This window comes from Lissotriton vulgaris, chromosome 9 (genome assembly GCF_964263255.1).
Source record: "Lissotriton vulgaris chromosome 9, aLisVul1.2, whole genome shotgun sequence".
Lineage (NCBI taxonomy): Eukaryota > Metazoa > Chordata > Amphibia > Caudata > Salamandridae > Lissotriton > Lissotriton vulgaris.
Window position 1 is genome coordinate 1,042,453,009 of NC_141697.1, and position 20,713 is coordinate 1,042,473,721.

Genomic DNA, 20,713 nt, shown 5'->3' on the forward strand with positions numbered 1-20,713 from the left:
TTGGATCTTAGTGCGGTGTTTGACACTGTATCACACAAGCTACTCCTCCAAAGACTCGAAGCTTGTGGCATCAGGCGAAGCATTCTGGAATAGATTACATTGTTTCTTTCCGGGCAGAGCTTTCTAGTGGCACAACAGACACACCTATCAGAGAGTATTCCTTTGTCCAAGGGAGTCCCACGGGGTTCAATTTTGAGTCCCACTCCATTCAATCTTTATGTGGGACCATGGGCAGAACATGTGGAGCAACATAATTCCTTCACTCGTGGAAGCGCTTGTGGATTGTAGCGCTGGGCTATTTTTGTGGACCTGACCCTCGGAGCCTGCACCTTCACCCGGAGCTTGCATCTGACCCTCGGCGCACTTGTCAACATCTCGCGGCCCCCGCTTCGCGGGACCCGCTCGTGCCTGGGGGTCTCCTGGAACTGTTAAGGGAGCTGCACACGTTCCTAAGCGGGACTGCGAGGACCAGCAGGCAGTGCGCTGCTAATCTGCCGCAGAAGGTCCTCTTCCCGCCCCCGCCTCCCTGCAGCCTTGAAATCTATCGGCGGCTCTTACCTCGCTGGATTCCTTCACTTGTGGAAGCGCTTGTGGATTGTAGCGCTGGGCTATCTTTGTGGACCTGACCCTCGGAGCCTGCACCTTCACCCGGAGCTTGCATCTGACCCTCGGCGCACTTGTCAACATCTCGCGGCCCCCGCTTCCCGTGTGCCGCTCGTGCCTGGGGGTCTCCTCGAATTGTTAAGGGAGCTGACACATGTTCCTAAGCGGGACTTCGAGGACCAGCGGGCAGTGCGCTGCTAATCTGCCGCAGCTGGTCCTCTTCCCGCCCCCGCCTCCCTGCAGCCTTGAAATCTATCGGCGGCTCTTACCTCGCTGGATTCCTTCACTCGTGGAAGCGTTTGTGGATTGTAGCGCTGGGCTATCTTTGTGGACCTCACCCTCGGAGCCTGCACCTTCACCCGGAGCTTGCATCTGACCCTCGGCGCACTTGTCAACATCTCGCGGCCCCCGCTTCGCGGGAGCCGCTCGTGCCTGGGGGTCTCCTGGAACTGTTAAGGGAGCTGACACACGTTCCTAAGCGGGACTGCGAGGACCAGCAGGCAGTGCGCTGCTAATCTGCCGCAGCTGGTCCTCTTCCCGCCCCCGGCTCCCTGCAGCCTTGAAATCTATCGGCGGCTCTTACCTCGCTGGATTCCTTCACTCGTGGAAGCGCTTGTGGATTGTAGCGCTGGGCTATCTTTGTGGACCTGACCCTCGGAGCCTGCACCTTCACCCGGAGCTTGCATCTGACCCTCGGCGCACTTGTCAACATCTCGCAACCCCCGCTTCGCGGGAGCCGCTCGTGCCTGGGGGTCCCCTGGAAATGTTAAGGGAGCTGACACACGTTCCTAAGCGGGACTGCGAGGACCAGCGGGCAGTGCGCTGCTAATCTGCCGCAGCTGGTCCTCTTCCCGCCCCACCTCCTCCCCCTATTTAAACGACCTGGTGAACGCGCACGCGGGACGCGCGCGGGACTCAGCCCGGGGCCAAGACCGGGCAAAGAGCGGGCCGTTTGAGGCCGTTCGAGGACCGGAGAGACTGGACTGGACCTCACCCCTTTCGTTTTCTGGCCCTTGTTAGTACATCTTGCTATTCCCACTAAATCTGCTTAGCAAGTTATACAAGAATCATGTGTACACGGGCTAGCCGTAGTAAAGCCTCCAAGGGTGGGAAGATGATAAATGGGACTTTATATGACTTCATTACTAGAACAAACACCGCTATAGATAATGAAATCACCAAAATGCAAAAACGAGTTTCCCTGGATTTAGAAGCAGCCAGAAGACTGTCCCAAAACATTGCCATGTCCAAAAAATCCTCTCTAGGCCATATAGCAACTGTAAAAAGTCCCGAGCACTTATTGATCCCACGCCTCATTACAACGCAGGTCGAGGTTCACCATACTCCACCCTTACCTCCTGGGACAATTGTGCCTCTAGTCCTCACCCAACCGCAATATAGCCAAAACTCCCCTCTGCTTGGTGGTGACTCGGATTTGGGCACCCACACTGATATTGCCCCTATTTCGATTTCGCCACACATTAATGAGGAGTATGATATGAGGGCTCTTATACTAAGGGTACAGTGCATAAAAGAAAACGCACTGTAAGATCTGCCTATTCACGGAAGAAGGCCAAAGTTGCTAGTGCACACTGTCCTAATAATATTAAATTACCCAAGCAAAGAGAAGTAGTAAGAACTGTAGCCCCAGACCAGGAGCTCCCGAGTGTTGATGAGAACTGCCCAAACCTGGACCCCAATAATATAGTTACCATACAGGAGGATAATGGGGCGCAAAAATGCGAGACAGAGGGAAGAGATGAGGAATTTCTAAAAATTGTTTGGACAACCCTAAAAAAGCTTTTAACTCCCCTGGATCTAAGACTCTCCCGCATAGAAAATCACCTGCTAGAGGTGGAAAAAAGCATTCTAACCCTAGCAAGCCTTAGCCTCCAAGACAATAAAAGGACTGCACCCCCAGAAGCGGATGCAATTACATTAATTTCTACCACCACTTCACCAGCACTGCCCCTTAGCAGACCAATACCCAAACCACGCACGAAGGGCTATGAAAACAAAGCCCCTCAACCCCCTTCTAAGCCACCCTTGCACCCCTCGCAACAACCAACCAAACCACATAAAGAAGATGCTGCCCCAAGGGTGAACGATACTAAGTTCCATCGAACCACCTTACAGGGCCCACAAACCGCTGAAAACTTTCGTGGGGGATACATAGACCTTCCCCCGGACGCAAGGCCTTATGTGGCGGTATTAGCTGGTGTTCCTGAATTGGGGAGTAATAATCAAGAAAGCTATTGGTCCCTGAAAAATAAGGTTATCCACTGGCTGAACACAAATAGGCAGATCCCTAGTCACCTGAGAAGTAAAGTATTAATGGTGCGCAGAGTTCCCTGGATAGGACCCTCACGCAAATCTATTCCAGGTGACTGTATTGTAGTTTCATTTGAGGATCCACAGACACCCCAACACATATGTTCATGGCATACTGGGGGGGAGAATTCACCAATTGTAGTCAGACCACTAACATTCTTCTATCCCCCTCGCCCTATCCTAAATCATTGGGGGGATTGGTCATTGCCTCGCTACCCGGCTCGAGGAGGGGTGAGAGAGGGCTGGCAAGGCCCAAACAGACAGTGGCATGGAGTACCAACTGTTAATAGGTTCGGTTGTTTAGAAGAGGTAGATTGACTTTCCCTGCCTCTAGGTCTACCATCTGACGTTAAGGACAAATTGCCTCCATCGCCAATAGTTCCTTCTACCCTTGAGAGCAGCCTAAATGGGAGTAGCCCTACCAGGGGACCAGCAAAGAAGCTCGATAGGACACTGTTTAGTGCTTCAGATTTCCCCCTTCTTACTACTCATCCCTCTGACCAATTAATATTAGATGTTGGAGTTGATCTGGGGATGCCGAGTAATTTTATGCATAAGGAAGCCCAGGCTCTGGCCACTTTGCCCCAGTCCACTTTATCATCATTGTCACCCGTTTCTGCATCTACCCATAGAATTAAGTCAGTTCTTGATCCCACACTCCCGGAGGGCAAAATTATAAGGGGGAAGGACTTGCACTCTAAAGCGGGAAAAGACATTATAGATTTACCGTTGGTGCCCGCGGTAAGGGGCCCCGGCCTTGATTTCAATCCCCTTGTACATGTCCCTACACCGGGAGTGAGGGTCACTGGGAGCACTGCACTAAGGATTCTGAGTTGGAATGTAGCAGGTCTTGCCCGTAATTTTAATATTCCCGATTGGAATACTTTTGTTGAATCCTTCGGGATTTGTATTTTGCAGGAAACTTGGTGCCTAGAACCCCGACACAAGGTGGGTTACATTACCTACTTTGTCCCTGCATCACAACCATCTGGTAGCAAAGGGCGCCCATCAGGTGGCCTTTTAATTTGGGTTAGCATTTCTCTGGGCTTATACATTAGGCACATGCTCACAAAATCCCCTGACCTACAGAGACTAACAGTCAAAGGCCCGGGGGGGAAAAGTTGGAATTATTTAACATCTATCTAAGGGGGGCAAGGGGCGGTGTCTCTATGTTGCCACTCACAGGTATAGAGGAAGAACTTGGAACCTGTAACGCCGACTCTCTTGTTCTATTAGCTGGGGACTTTAATTGTTCCTTTGAACCACTTGCCAGTGAGGACATTTTAGACACTTGGGAGGAAGATACTAGGAGAGGCATTCCTCTGCTCACACTTAAACCTATTAAAAAATGGACACAGGGGGCTATAGATCTTAACGCCCTCTGCATGGAATTTGGCTTAAGGGCAACCAATGGTAGATCCAAGTCTGATCCCAAAGGGGCACACACATATAATAGGGTTGGCCATACCTCCCGGATTGATTATATACTCTTGAATCACAGGCTCTGGGCACACCTGCTTGACATGGAGGTCTTACCAACCACTGACGGCGACCATAATCAATTAGTTTTGACTTTGTCCTCCCCTTGGAGGGGCATGACGCTAAATCCGCCCCCCCACTTATGGAAATCTACGCATGAAGTATGCCCTTCGAACTGTGGAAGGCGGCTCAAATGGAGAAAAATTGCTATGGACGAAGGGAAGATGACTTTAGCAATATCCATAATGACCAATGCGAAAGCGCGGCTTGACTCCCCGAGCCCTAGTAAACTGGATGTCCCGTGTCTTTTCGCAGAGACAATTAAAGCCTTGAGAGAATTGTTTACTATCAATCCAGCAGGAGGGAGGTTTAAGAAAAGAAGTGCTCCTAAAGGCGGAGCAAGTTGGGTCTCCCCTGCCTGTCGCTCTGCAAAACGTGAACTCATCAGAGCAGTAAATTCCAAGGATACCAACCTTATTAAACTCGCTAGGAAAAGCTACCGGAAGGTACTAGCCACGGCTAGGCTCGAGTATGAAACCCAATTCTGGACTGATTTAAAGGCGGCTAGCTCCAGGAATGATTCGAAGGGCTTTTGGGAACTGTTGAGAGTGAAGAACAAACCCGAAGACTCCCTAATGACATGTAACATAACTGGGGAGGTGTGGTTTGCTCACTTTTCCCAGCTCTACTCCCTAAATGGGGGTTCCACAGTCAGCCCAATGGCTCAACTGTCCAGTGAACACTTGCACATCGAAAGCTTAGACCACAATGTGGCCGATCTCTTTTATACCAAAGAAGTAGAGGGGGCGATTAAGTGTCTGGTCCCGAACAAGGCCGCGGGACCCGACGGCATTCCAGGTGACCTACTTAGGGTTAACATAGAAGAGTGGAGTAGTCTTATTGCCGCACTTTTGAACGCTGCTTTGATGGGTGGGCGCCTGCCGGACTCATGGAAGGGAGCGGAGGTCGTCCCAATTTTCAAAAAAGGGAGCCGGGACGACCCTGCAAATTATCGCCCAATCAGCCTGCTAGACTCCACACAGAAGGTAGCGGGTAAGGTAGTCCTAGGGAGGATTCTACAGTGGGTTGAGGAAGAACAGATACTCTCGGACTATCAGGCTGGGTTCAGATCGGGCACTGGAACCATCGAACAGACATTCCGGTTATTAATGATCTACTGGAAAGTGGTTGTTCTGGGTAAGGGCAGTTTGTACCTTGCCTTCATAGACTTACGAACTGCCTTCAACTTAGTCCCACGGGAACAACTGTGGCGTGTTTTGGACGCAATGGGCATCCCCCGGTACCTACTTAATATGCTCATAAAACTACATGAGGACAACTTTGCGCAGATCAGGTGGGGTGACCAGGGTCAAAAAACATCTCGCATTCCTGTGAATAGGGGAGTCCGCCAGGGTTGTGTGCTAGGCCCCACTCTGTTCTCTTTATACGTTAACGGAGTGGTGAGCATCTTCTTAAACATCCAGCTGACGCACCCTCCCTGGCTGGTAGAAAAATCCCTACTCTCCTATTCGCAGATGACACCCTCCTGATCGCAAAAACGCCAATAGGCCTGCAAAGCCTACTTACTAGCTTCGGGAACTTTTGTGATGCTAGGGGTCTTGCAATTAATGTGGGTAAAACCAAGTTCCTGGTCTTGAGCCCCCCGAGGAAAACTGTCATTCCCCCATCCCTGGACTCTGTTCAACTTGAGAGGGTAAAAGAGTTTGACTATTTAGGCATTCGTCTTTGCGATTCAATGTGCTGGAAACCCCATCTACAAAAGGCATTGCTGGTTCACAAGAAGGTGGTAGGGGCACTCTTGAAAGAACAACGGGCCTCTTCACTTAAACCCATTGGCCCTGTATTGTACATCTACAGGGCAAGGGGGTGAGTGCAGCCCTTTATGGGTCTGAATTATGGGGTGTTCAGAACGTAGACCTTTTGACCAGATCGGAAAACAAATTCCACAGAGACCTCATGGGCCTGCCGTATAGTAAACCTGCTCTCCCAATTCTGCTAGACACAGGTACTCGCCCGATAAGCGATCAGGCGAGGTTGCGCCCCCTCCTCCTCTGGACGCGAATTTGGAGGGTACCAGAATTGTCTAGCTATGCTGAAGGTTTAAGGGAACTGCTTTTAACATCTGGTTGGTACAAAATCCGCTGGCTAAAGGAAGTCAAGTGTCTTCTTACTGAACTGGGCCTCGAGGATGCATGAGTCAACAGAACTGCCCCGCCAAAGCAGACCCTAAAGAAGCTTTATTGGTTATGGGTGATGGACAGCAGAAATTGCAACTCCAAACTTTGTAGAACCACTGTTGAATTTCTGATGATTAAGGAGGTCCCCTATTGTGAACCATATCTGGACTTGATTACTAAATCTTGGGATAGGGCGCTATATTTTAAATTTAGGTTGGGGTTACTGCCAGTGGGGAAATTGATTGCCAGCTGGAAGGCACCTTCGCAATCAACACCATTTTGTCCCTTCTGTGCGAATAGGCCCGAGTCAGTCCCCCACCTACTTTTTGAGTGCCCAGCTTACATAGTCCCGCGCCGCATCTGGTTGAAGCCTCTGTGTAGGAGCCTCGGCACAAGATCCCATCTTGAGGCCCTACGTATCTTAAGATCTGACCCCTGCCCCCTGTTTGCTTGTTGCCTTGCCAAATTTTTTGGCTGGGCATGGCGGACCCGATCTTTGAGGTTACTAATCTTGCCCTAAAATTCTCCCCCTATCTGTACTAATACCCAAATTGTCTTCCTGTAAATAATGAAATGAAATGTTTTATCATTGTATTGAGTTTTTTTATCTTATTGTTTTTATTGTATTGTAATGCTTTTAAAGATATGTGTAATATATCGAAATAAAGCTTGTTACTACTACTACTACATAATGTGTCAATCATTTCCTATGCGGATAATATGCAGCTAATTGTGCTGTTGTCTCAAAACGAGGATCAGGCATCAATCGGCTTTTCCAAATGTTTAGAAGAGGTGGGAGACTGGATGTCGAACCACTGCCTCAAATTAAACGGGAGTAAAACGGAGGTAATGGTTGCGGGCAAAGGCACCAAACATATGGTCATCTGCATGGTGGCCTGAGTCACTAGGCCAACTACCCACCCCAAAAGCAGAAGTAAAAAACCTTGGAATATGGTTTGATGCCGAATTGACATTCGACAGCCATATTCAGAAGGTAGCGGGTAAATGCTATGGGGCCATGAAAATCCTGAGGTAGAACCTTGATCTTTTACCATCTAAGGCCAGGAAAACAATAGTACAGGCGGTATTAACCTCCCAGAGTGAATATGGGAATGTTCTATATCTTGGCGTCACAAAAAAAGGACTGTCCAAACTACAGAGGGTGCAAAACGCGGCAGCTCAATTGGTGCTCAGTCTACCGAGAAGAGCTAACACGATGAAAACCCTGATAGGACTGCACTGGCTGCCAGTGGAAAAGAGAGTCATGTTTAAGGCAATGTGCCATTGCCATCGTATTCTTACAAAGAACGGCCAGAAATACCTTCAACCACTGCCAACCCACTACAACCCAGGGCTAAGTTTAAGATCCATGGGGAAAGCTCTGGTGACGGTACCAAGCATATGTAGAGCAAGAATGGGTGCTCGCTCCTTCAGATACCTTGCAGCGAAGACATGGAACACCCTACCAATGGCCCTAAGAACAGAGCTATGTGAACAACTAAAGACCTGGTTGTTCGCCTAAACGGAATAACGGCTACACCAGGGAGTCTATGCTTCCTGGTAGGTTAGCAGATGATAGGAACACCTCTTCAGATCCAATGTCTCAGCAGGGGGACACACCGTCGGTGTAAACAAGCGCTATACAAACGAATGAATAAATAAACTTATCTGAAGCAACTTTAACTCCTACAAGCAAGTAACTTAAGTCAATGAGTCATAGTTTCTTCACATAGCTTTAACTATAAGTATAACTATAGCTTCTAAATTTCTATTGTTTTGTGCGAGTAAATTCAGAACCCAACAATAACATCCCTGTAACCTATGGCTTTTTTCATTGAATATATATAGACAGTTCCTTCCAAATTAAAGGACTTCACAACACTCCCGTGCAAGTATCAGGTATTTATTTTGCCTACTTCGGCAAAGGCATTAGCTCCAACGCATTTTGGTGCTCATGCACACCTTGGTCACGACCTTGATCATGTATCGTTTCTTGTAACTGAACAAATGTAAACATAATAGAAGGACAAACATAGTTCAAGCATAGATCAAAACTAAAAATCAGCGACCGGGGGGCATGAATTGCTATTCTAACTGCAAGGTGCATAACTCAAGGCAGGTGCAGGGCAGTGACCCGTGGCATCATTTTCTATTCTAACTCTGCAGATGTCATAACTCAGGGCAGGTGCAGGACAGTGAACGGTAGCATGAATTTCTATTGTAACTGTGCAGAAGGCCTGACTCAGGGCAGGACAGTGACCCGGAGCATGCATTACTATTTTTACTCATCAGGGGGCATACATAAGGGTAGGTGCCGGCCAATGACCAGGGGCATGAGTTACTATTCCAACTCCACAAGGACAGTGACAGTGACTGGTGGTATCACTTTCTATTCTAACTCTGCAGGAGGCATACCTCAGACAGGTGCAGGACAGTGTCCTGGGGCATAAATTACTATTACAACTCAATACACAATCAATTTCCTGAGCTACATTCACTTCATTTCAGCCACAATTAATCCACACAGTATTCTTCTCAATGTATTTCTTCTTTAATCTTTATTCTGTATCCTTTGCAGTACAGTTCATTTTTCAATTCTTCAGCAACATAACTGCTACAGAACAGATAGCCAAAGGTTTATGCCAATACGTGTTTCGTCCTCTGGATTTAACCAAAGACTTCCTCAGGGCTAAAACAAATCAATAACTTCATATTAATTCAAAAACTGACCGTCTTCTTCTAAATTTAGCAAGACATCTACACAAAAAAAATGTGTTGTTTGGATAGAGGAAGAAGGAAGAAAAAAGACCAAAAATGAATTATTATTGTTACCATCCAGTGAACAGCCTCCAATCCATAGATGTCGTGCTTGAGTCTCAGTGAAAAAATACTCTTATAAGGTTGCTAATAAAAAAATATATGATATAGACACAAAAAGTGAATCCCAAAGAGTAGATAAAGTTGAAACCAAAGAGAGGACTTATAATGATATATATAATGTAATGATGATACTTGTAAAGCGCACTGTTACCCCATCTCGGGGTGTCCTGGCGCTGAAGACCGCTGGGGAACCCGTCCTGGCTTTCTCTGTGAGATGGTCCCTTCTGGGTATCTCCAAGGTGAAGCCAGGCATCCCCAGCGTCTGTGGGGGGCCGTTGTAGAGATGAGGCAAGCTTAATGCCCAGAGTTGCCGAGTGTGATCCCTGGTTAGAGTAGGCACCGAGCCGAGAATTATCGAGTCCGTTGACCCTGGTCCACGACCCTGCCGCGTCGGGAATTGAACCCTGGTCCCGGGCCGTTCTCTGCTTCCGGGTCTGCCGCCTCTAACCAGTGAGCCACACCACTCCACCTTAATGTGTAGAACTAAATTAAACCAACTTTAAAGTACAACGGCAATCTTTACTGTTAGAAGAAGATAACTGAGCCTAGGAATTATTATTGCAGAGGCAAAGCAGTTATTCTGGAGCAGACTGTTCTTAGTGCAAAAGAACATATTCACTGTGCCTCTGCAATGGAGATAGAAGTTAGAGAACATGTTCAGCACATAAAAATGCTTGCATCCACTTCTAATGATCCCTGTAGCTCAGTTTTGCGGGAGGTATCAAAATATTCAGATGCATTTTGCTAGCAGTATGCTCTCCATTTCTAACCTTGATAGAATCGTACAAACAAGATAACAGGCAAGTAATCTACAATGTACTACCCCTCAAACATACTCCAATATTGTTATTCCTTCTGAACTTACATTAACTTTTTAGTTTTTTGTAAGCATATTTTATTGATTTTCATTGCGACAATCAAAGACACATCATCACATTTATTCAACATTCTTCCCCCCGGTAATCGTTTATCAGTTGGTTCCATTGCAAATCCACCATACCACTGATTAATTTCCATGTCCAATGTTCCCCTTGCAGGACAAAATCAAACTGCAACAGATCACTAATCCACAGGCATTGCTGCCCGATAACCGACATTGTTTACATACTACATCTAATCAAATTAACAAATAAGAGCTCCCTCCCTTTACTCCCTTCCCCCCTCCCTTCCACCGGTGTGTTCCATGCATCCACAACAATTCAATAGTTACGGTTCGTGTTGACATAAAGCCAGGATGCCTCTACTGGGTGTTGCAGTTCCCCCGTGCGCCCCATCCGTCTATTCCTGTTTTCCTCAGACGATTGGCCTATCAGCGTCTGAACCAACTCCTCCCATGTTTGTGCCGTGTCCAGCGCCTTTTTATTATTCTGACGTCGCACCTGCTGGAGGCGAACAGCACCCTCACTACTAGCCCACTTAAGCAGCTCAGCCCGTCATCTCTTACTGCTGGGACCATCTTTCGATTTCCAGCGCATAGTTATTTCCCTTTTTGCCAGCACAAGACCCATATCTACAAACGTACTTGTTACCTTCATTCTGGAGGTGTGAGGGAACCAGTGCAGTATGCATGTAGCCATATCAAAGTCCAATTGGCGCTCTGTAATTAAATTTAATAGGTCTCCCACTTCTTCCCAATAGCTCCCCAAGTTCGGACATTCCCACAACATACGCACCAATTCTGCTCCCACTCTAGTGCATCTAGGACACATCACATTGTTAACATTATAGTATTTCATGACATTACCAGGTGTCAAATACGCTCTTTGCAATATAAAGAAATGCACCAGTTGGAATTGTGCGTTCCTTGTGCTCTTCCACGCCCTACACAGATGTGCCCCCATGTGGCCTCGGGTATGGGCTTCCAATGCCCCCTCCCATTTCATGCTCAGCGTATCCAACGGGGCTAAAACCTCCGTCAACATCCTCGAGTACAAGCATGTAACTGCTTTAAACGTACCTGCAGCCATCACCACATACTGACATGCCATTGTTATTTTAGGCTCCATTAATCCCCCCCTGCCAATGCTTCTGTATTGCACGCACCAGGGCCGCATGTATCAGAAACCTCCCCTCGGGAGATCAAACCTCTCCTGCAACACCTGATAAGGCAGCAGTACGCCATCCTCGTATAAGTCCCCTAGCACTTGGATCCTTGCCTGCTCCCATTCCCACAATGAAGCCCAATCTCCTCCGTGGGGCAATGCTGACAGCATCCCTAGTGGTATCTCAGGCGCATAAGGGTGCTGCACACCTGCTCTCCTCTGGCTCCTTTTCCAACACAAACTCAGAGTCTTCTCTTCCACTGTAAGATCTCCCAGGCCTAATCGCTGTTGCATTACTATAAAAGATAGGACATGTCTTGGAATTCCCCTACCTCCTGCGGATTCAGGGCCCCGGATTTCCATGGCCACCGCCAGTGTAAGAAACTGTAATTGGGCCGCAATATAATACAATTCCAGGTCAGGAACAGCCAATCCACACTCCGCCTTTGGTCTCATCAATGTTTTTAGTGCCACTCTGCGCCTCCCTGACCCCCATATGAACCCCACTATCATGGACTTCAAGTTGGCGAATACCGAGCATGGCACCCATATAGGTACACGATTGTGTGTTTCCAAAAAGAATTGGTTACAAATCCTAGTGGGGCACTCCTTTAGTGATCAACAGAAAGCTTCAAGTTCATTCACAAATTGAATTTTTATTCATTCAATGATTTCATAGCAATCACATTTCAATTCCAATTTTCATCCATGTGTTATTTCTTTTCATTATTTCAAGTAAACACAAGATTTCATTTCAACATGATTAATTCTCCAATGCATTTCGAGCATTAAATCTGCTCTTCATCAGGAAGTGAATTCTAAAAAAAACAATAGGATACAACCAATAAACTATAATTCAAGAGAACAAAAAACCAAGTTCAATACGATTTCATGATGCATGCTAATTCAAGTACAAACGACCCAATGTGAACAAAACAGCCCTCGTGAATATTTGTGAGTGACCATGCCTCTAATTATTACTAATATTAGAATTACTCACGTATCCATGTCAGATTCAATGAAATAATTCCGATTTAGAAAAGATCTGTGGGGAAAAATGACGATTACACACCTACATGTTTATACTGAAGAGGTGTAAGCAACGATTTAGGAAAGATCTGTGGGGAAAAATGACGATTAAACACCTACACGTTTATACTGAAGAGGTGTAAGCAACGCGGCTGTTAGCGATACCGCTAGTCAATAGAATGAGCGTTGCGCTCCGTAATAAAAACGAGAGCGCTTCAAACATTAAGTTGGAATCTTACCCTCGTATTCAGATTCACAGGTTATACAATGTTCCTCCTTGAAATCAGGACTGGTTAAAAAACACCGACACAGCGCTTCCGCGTCTAACGTGTAGTGTGAGTTGGTTAATAGAAATGGAGGGATGGACTACTAGAAAGTTCGGCGGCCATCTTAAACGAGTCATGAAGTGAACTAAAAGGCTATGGCTGTACAAATATCAACAAATAAGGAACGTTGTAGAGTGTATAAGAAATACTTAACATGCAATAATTTAAACATATTTAGGCAGTAACAGTAGACCTAGTCATAAATATATCAGATTATGAACTATCTTCTCAAGAGTTAGCAATATTGCAGAAGGGAATCTCATTTGTACCAACTTCTGACAGCAATTTACTAGAACTTGATATCGATTTGTTTAAACTCATGCGTAAACTCCATCTGAGGAATTTCTTTGATAATGTGATTCAATCACAAAAGAATGGTGAAGAAGAGGAGGAAGATGAATTAATGGGTCTAAGAAATCGAAGCACCTATATGGCTCCCATAAGTCATAAAACCCTTGACCTCTTTGAAAACTTGGTAAAGAAAGAGCTAAATTCATTGAAATTTAAAAAGAGGAACAAGAATAACCTAACACGTAAAGACTGGGATACCTTGAAGAAACTATCTAACAATTCTCAAATTCTGGCGGACAAGTGGCAGACGGTCTTTCTGTTCACCCCGGTCAGGAACTGATTCCCTCCTGCCATCCTAATTTGGCGGGTGAAACTAGAGGTCAGCGGATGGAAGTACCGCCACTGCATGGCTGGTGGTGGCGGTCCTTCCACCATCCTTATCGACCCCTAAATGTGGACAAGGTCTATTCAGCCTATCGATGAGTCACAGAGGCAAGGCAGGACACACTCAGCCCCCCTTGTGACTGTCTAGAGTGAATGCACATCCTCAGCCCCTGTCACTCTAAAACCAGATGGTGAATACACATCAGGCAGAGGCACATAGAATGGTATAGCAAGAAAATGCTCTCTTTCTATGAGTGGCATTTTCAAACTCACTATTTAAAAAACACCTTTACTAAGAGTAAAATTGTGTTTATTTAGTAGTTTCCTTTTTAGGGGGTAACATTCAATGTATGCTTGTTGTTTGCAATATAAATTTTCACCTAATATCCTAACAGTATAAATTAATAATCACATATTTAAATCAATACCCGAGTATTAATACACTTCCCCACCCCAAAATCTCTTTTTTTCCTGGGCAACCTGACTTCAATGTAAACTTGTTTAAAAGCTTGTTTTTAAAAAATATTGTAACATTAAATGTGCAGAAATACTCAGGTATTGATATTAATTCACTTCCCCACTCAAAAGCCCTTATTTTACCTTATTTTTCCTAGGTAACCAGCTTCTTAAAGTAAGTAAATGTAATTGAAATTCATTTAAACGCTTGCTCTTTTCTTAAAATAAAGTATTTAAATTACTACCTGATTATTAATACACATCCCTACTCAAAAACCCTATTTTTTTTACACAACTCCCCCCTAAAAGTAAGTGACTATAATGTCATTTTGTTTGAATGTCTTTTCTTTTTAAAACAATTTTAGCATTAAATGTGCATTAATACTCGTGTATTGATTTTAATACCCGCATATTAATACACGTACCCATCCAAAAACTAGCTCTGAAGCTAAATGTACTTGTTCATTTACTTGTTTTCTAGCCCCTAAAAAGGGTGAATTATTACTAAGGTATTACAATTAGTTAGTAGTAATGTTCTTTTCTACCAAGAACTCCTATTATTTGTTGGCATTCCGTACCTCAAGTTATTTTTTTAATGATCTTGGCAATTTAACCATTCATTTATTTGTACATGGAATTTTAAAAATGCTTTAATTTTCTGGAATTAAAATAACCAACCTTAGAATGCCAATACTTTTTGCTTATTTAATTGCCATCCCAATTTCTTTTTTATAAACATCAAACAAATTGATTGAGTTTATATTAAATAACTTAGCGGCTCATTATGATGGCGGGCGGACATCAGTCCGCCTGCCATCATGACAGTGATGGGACAGACAGCCAGACATGTGGCATTCCCACCGGCCCAATTAGGATGCGCCCGCCATACTGGTGGGCGCAGCGTGGGCGCATCCTGGCCTTTCACATTTGCAGAAGGTGCTGTTGGCTGCAGCACCATCTGCAATGGTGAAAGGGCATGCACAGCATTTCCCTGCACCTTGTGACAGGCACCACGCAGTGCCTGCCACCTACTGCAGGGAACTCCATGGGTACACCCCAAGTCCACCCCTTCACCCCCCACCGCCCCAGGGGCCTGCAACGGGCCCCCAAAGCCAATCCCCACCAGGCTTTCCATGGTGGCATCACCGCCATGGAAAGGCCTGTAAACCACTCACATCATAATATGGCTGGCCCAGCTCCACCCGACCGGCAATCATAATGATTGCCGACCGACGGAAAAGCAGCGGACGTACTTTGCATCTGCTGCGATACCCACCGCCATCTTAATATGGCGGTCGTATTTCACAATTGGATGGTGTAACAATCGCCACTGCCGGCCCAGCAGTGGTGATCATTACGCTAACCTAATGAGCCCCCATATGCTAAACCGTTATTTTGCCTTAAAATGCTTTGGGTGCACATATACATCATTGATTGTCCTCAATATGGCATGAGTGCACATCTACAGAGTTTGTAGTGTAGTTCCTATATTCCCAATAGGCTCTGCGTATTGGAATTATATATCCTATAGATTAGACATAGGACTGAGGTCGACTAACTCTCTATTGAATATATTAGACTTAATTGTGAGTGCCAGCTAGCTCAGACGTCACTAGAAACTTTCTCAAATAAACAAGAAGGGATTTGTTTCTGACAACCGCATAAACATTACAACTTTGTTTCCCCAAGATAAAACTGATCTTCAAGAGTCGTGGAAACAATAGATAGATATTTTACTCAGTCAATCGTGCATGCTTCGTTTCACCAGAGGTGCAGAGAAATAGAGACGGACGTTTTCAATAAAAGGTATTTATTGAACAGTCTTCTTTCTCATGCAGAAGAAATGAACTGCTACAATCGTAATACTGGCTGCAAAGTATAATGCGTACAGCAAAAAGAGTATTATGAAATAATACTGTAAAAGCATGGTATGGTTTCTAAGCCATAAAATGCATAGAATACATACATGAAATAAATAAAGACTAAAAGTACTCAACTGGTGCTTCTAAAATACGCCCACCCTGGTGTACCTAACCTAAGTCTAGTACGAGGGAAGTAGTAAGTGAGGTGTAGCATAAATCTAGTATTCTTTTGCCAAGAATCTATCCAAGATTTCTCTTAGGGTCTAATAAGCTCCGTACCTTAGTTTTAGAATTAAGGAGGTCTGGTATCTCTCTCGCAGGACTCGATTTCCAAACAACCCGCAAGGGTAGCTTGGAAACACTGGAGCTGGATTTCTCGGCGGGAGAAAAGACAGCGTCTCTTTCAGTGCATGTGCTGGAGGGTCGGCATCCTTTGGCACTTGCTGTAGTGAGCTGCGTCGGGCAAGTAGATAGTCGAACTGCTCCAAACCACCATGTATTTGCTATGGCAAGTGTGGGCAAATTTATACCCTGAAGGTGCCGAGTTTGACGTAAGGTTGGACATAATAACGTCATCAAAGAGTCTCAGTTCTTTGAAAACTCCATGAGTTATTGGACAAATCAATATTAAAGCAAGGGGAAGTCCCTGACTGCTGAAGGTGAGTTTTTCAAGAATTTGTTGTGGATTTTCAGAACTAGTGGAAGTAGCCATGCCGTATTTGGACTGCATGAGCTATGTCTAAATATGGTTATAATTTCTATGCCTATATAAGGATATGGTGATTTATACCTATATAAGGGCATGAATCGGGAAAATTACACTAGGGTCCTAAAATCCCATACAACAAGTTACTTTTAGTTGTATGCCATGCATGCACTTACGCAATAAAATATTTCGCTATGCTGCCATGCATGTACATCTACAATGTTGCTTTTCATTGTAATGTCAAGCGTGCACTTCTGCAATGAAATATTTCATTGTAATGGCATGCATGCAGAATGCATTCGTTGTAGACAATGAATCAGTGTTATGACGGGTGTTCTAATGACGCTGTTGTTCTACCCGTTTCAGTTTGAAGGCTTTATGTTCTGATGCCTGAGTGAAATATCTGCTTTCACCTCAAAACCATAGAATTTCAGCATTTATAATTGAAGCTATCTCAAATAACTATAACTTGTTCCCTAAGGTAACTATAACTCGCGCCCCTGCCATGCAGTTTTCTGATCAATAATTTTACAGCAAATATTACAGTGATATTATTAATGATGACACAGAAGATAACATGAATAATGTAATTTGTGGGGTGATTAGCAGTGCATTGTTAGGGCCTGCAACCAGACCCCTTAGTCCAGCCCTCCCATATTACTACGAGCAAAGAAACAGATCTGAAGTCCGCACCGAGCTGGTGGGAGCATTTTTAAAACTCCCATTAGCTGGGAGCAGACTTTGTGTTTGCTCTCGCCTGGCAGGAGCTTTGTAATTGCTCCCACCAAATCAAAGCAAACACAGGCTTGCCTGCCAGCGCTAGTGTGGGCAGGAAAGCTGCAATGTCCTGGGGATGGCACCTGGGGACATAGCAAGAGCCGGTCCTGGGGAAAGGGGTCCCCAGCTCCATTAATGGCCTGGGAGGGGGACCACACAGCTCCCTCCCTTTTGCTTTTCTTGCCAGGCCCTGGGGTCCCTGGGGTTAAAACTGCCCATTACTTTTCGGGCCCCCTTTCTCCATTTTTGTACTTTGGTCAGGCCGGAGTGATCAGGTCCCTGGGGCTGAAATTAGCCCTTGTGGGATCTCACCAGCAGGTCTTGGGGGTCAGCGTATTCCTACCCTGCTCTCTTGTATTTTTTTTAATGTGTTTCTCGGGACTCAGGCTGAATGGGTGAGTGAGCAAGTGTATGGGTGTCTGCATGGGTGAGCATGAGGGTACCTGAGTGGCTATATGAGTAAGTGAGTGAGTGTGTGAGTATCTGTTTGGGTGAGTGATTGGTGTGTGAGTACCTGTACAAGTGAGTCAGTGGGTGTGTGAGTGGCTCTATGCAAGAGTGAGTAGGTGCATAAGAATTTGCATGGGTTTGGGAATGGGTATGTGAATGGTTTTGTGGGTGTGTGAGAGGGTATATGAGACGTTGCATGAGGGTGTGAGTGGGTGTCTGAGTAGTTCGGTGGATGATGCCATCAGTGATGTCATTTGAGATATCATCAGTGACCTCATTGACCATGTCAATAGTCATGTAATATGTGAGGTCATACGGAATGCATTACAGCGACATAAGTTATAGCTAGCTCAGGTAACTATAATTGCTGAATTTCAACGGTTTTGTACGAGTAAAATCTGAGCCAAACTCTAACATCCCTGTAACCTTTCTTTTTTTCAGTGAATTTCTAAGGTTTTTAAATTTTACTTCCTAACTATAACGTCACTGTGACCTTTGTTTTTTACAGTGAATTTCTAAGGATGTTTAAATTCTAATTCTTAACTATAATGTCCCTGTAACTTTCATTTTTATCAGCAAATTTCTACGTTTTTTAATGCTATTTCCTGAATAACCTGTTACCTTTGAGAGTGAGTGTGTGAGTTCATTAGTGTCTCATTGGGTGTGTGTTATTGAGTGTGTGAGTGTCTCTCTGGGGGTGTGAGTGGGTTTGTGAGTGCCTGAGAGGGTCTGTGAGTGGTTGTGTGAGTGTCTGTGTCTGAGTGGCTGTGTTTGAGTTGTTCTGTGAGTGGGTACACAAGTGCCTAAGTTGGTTCTGCTTATTTACAGCCTTTTTCTGCTCACTTACAACCTTAATTTTGCCCCTTTTCTGCTCATTTCTCACCTCTATTTTGCCTCTTTCTGCTCATTTCCGATCTTTATTTTGCCTCTTTCTGCTAGTTTCTCATCTCATCTCTATTTTGCCTCTTTATGGATGTTGCTGACATTTGGTTTGCCTCTTTATGCTCCTATATGACCTTTATTTTGCCTTTTCTGCTAGCATCTGATCTATATTTTGCCTCTTTCTGCTAGTTTCTCTCCGTTATTCTGCCTCTTTCTGCATATTTCTGATCTCTACTTTGCCTCCTTCTGCTAGTTTCTGACCTTTATTTTGCCTCTTTCTGCTTGTTTCAGATCTCTATTTTGCTTCTACCTGCTCATTTCTGACATTTATTTTGCATCTTTCCTCTTGTTTCAAATGTCTATTTTGCCTGTTTCTGCTCATTGCTGTTCTTTAGTTTGCCTCTTTCTGCTCATTGATGACCTTTATTCTTTCTCATTCAAATAGTTTCTGACCTTTATTCTGCCCCTTTCTGCTTGTTTCAGATCTCAATGTTGCCTTTTCTGCTCATTGCTGACCTTCATTATGCCTTTCTGCTCATTTTTCACCTTTATTTTGACCCTTTCCTGCTTGTTTCTGATCTCGATTTTGCCTTTCTATTAGATTCTGAGCTTTATTTTCCCTCTTCCTGCTCATTTCTAATCTCTATTTTGCCTCTTTCTGCTGGTTGCTGACCTTTAGTTTGCCTCTTTCTGCTAGTTTCTGTCCTTTACTTTGCCTCTTCCTGCTAGTTTTTGATATCTATTTTGCCTCTTTCTGTGCATTTCTGGCCTTGATATTGCCTCTTCCCGCTCTTTTCTTATCTCTATTTTGCCTCTTTCTGCTAGTTTCCGACCTTTATTTTGCCCCCTTTTGCTCCTTTCTCACCTTTATTTTATCTTTTTCTGCTCATTGCTGACATATATTTTTGCCTCTTTCTGCTTTATTCTCACCTATATTTTGCCTCTTGTTACTCTTTAATCCTGGCACTGCGGTGGGAGCCTCAAGGGCCCTGCAGTCCCTGCCCACTCCCCACCTCCTGAGGAACCGGCATTGCTGCTGCACGGAGAAAGCGGCTGAAAGGCAGATTCCTTCGTGCAGTAGCAATACTTTCATCTGCTTCCCTGCCATTTGATAGCGGACAGGGAACCAGATAAAAACCTCAGCTTCCAACAAGCTAGAGCATTTTGTCAGCTCTCGCTTGCTGGAAGTTGAGTGTTTATTCTAACTTGGCAGGAACTGCTCCTGGGAGGGTGTCAGTCCCCAGGGACATCATTGGCTCCAGGAAGGGGGTTCGTGGCCCACCTCCTTTGATGTGCATGGGCCATTCCAAGGAAGTGGTGGGCCCCTGGGCTGTATATAGCCCAGGATGGGGGGCCACCTGGCTCCCTCCCTGTTTCAATTGCATTATAGGTCCAAGGGAGGTGGTGGCCCCCAGGGCCCAATGGGGTCTGTGCGCCCCCCCCCATTTGCTTTTAATTTAGCCCAGGGGAGGTGGTGGTCCCCAGTGCTTGAACCCACTCCAGGCCCCCTCCAAATTTAGAATAAAGTCCCAGGGATGTGATGGACCCTGGGGCACAGAAGAGTCAATTATGGGGGGTGCACACGGTCTCCCTCTATTATGTTATAAAAGTCCTGGGGAGGTGGCGGTCTCCATTGTTTAAAAGAGCCTACAGAGGTAAGCTGTGTGCGCCCTCCTTTTTTTATCCACCATACCCCGGGACTTGGCCCATCCAGGGGCTAAACAGTAGAGAAGCAAGGGAGCCTGTACTTCTTTAAAAAAAGTTTTGGTGGGATCCGTGGATCCAGAATACTGGGACAAAATGCTTTCTTGTCCCAGGCGGGATCCCTGAGGGACCCCCCCAAGAGGCCTAAGGGTTCAGTGTATTCCTACCCAGCCCCCTTCTCTTTTTGTAACTTTTTTTGTGGGACTTGGCTGATGGCGAATCCAAAGATGGTTGCGAACTCGGGGTTTTGGGTGGGGAAGTGTATTAATATGTGGATATGAATTTTAATACCCAGGTATTACTTTTTAAAGCT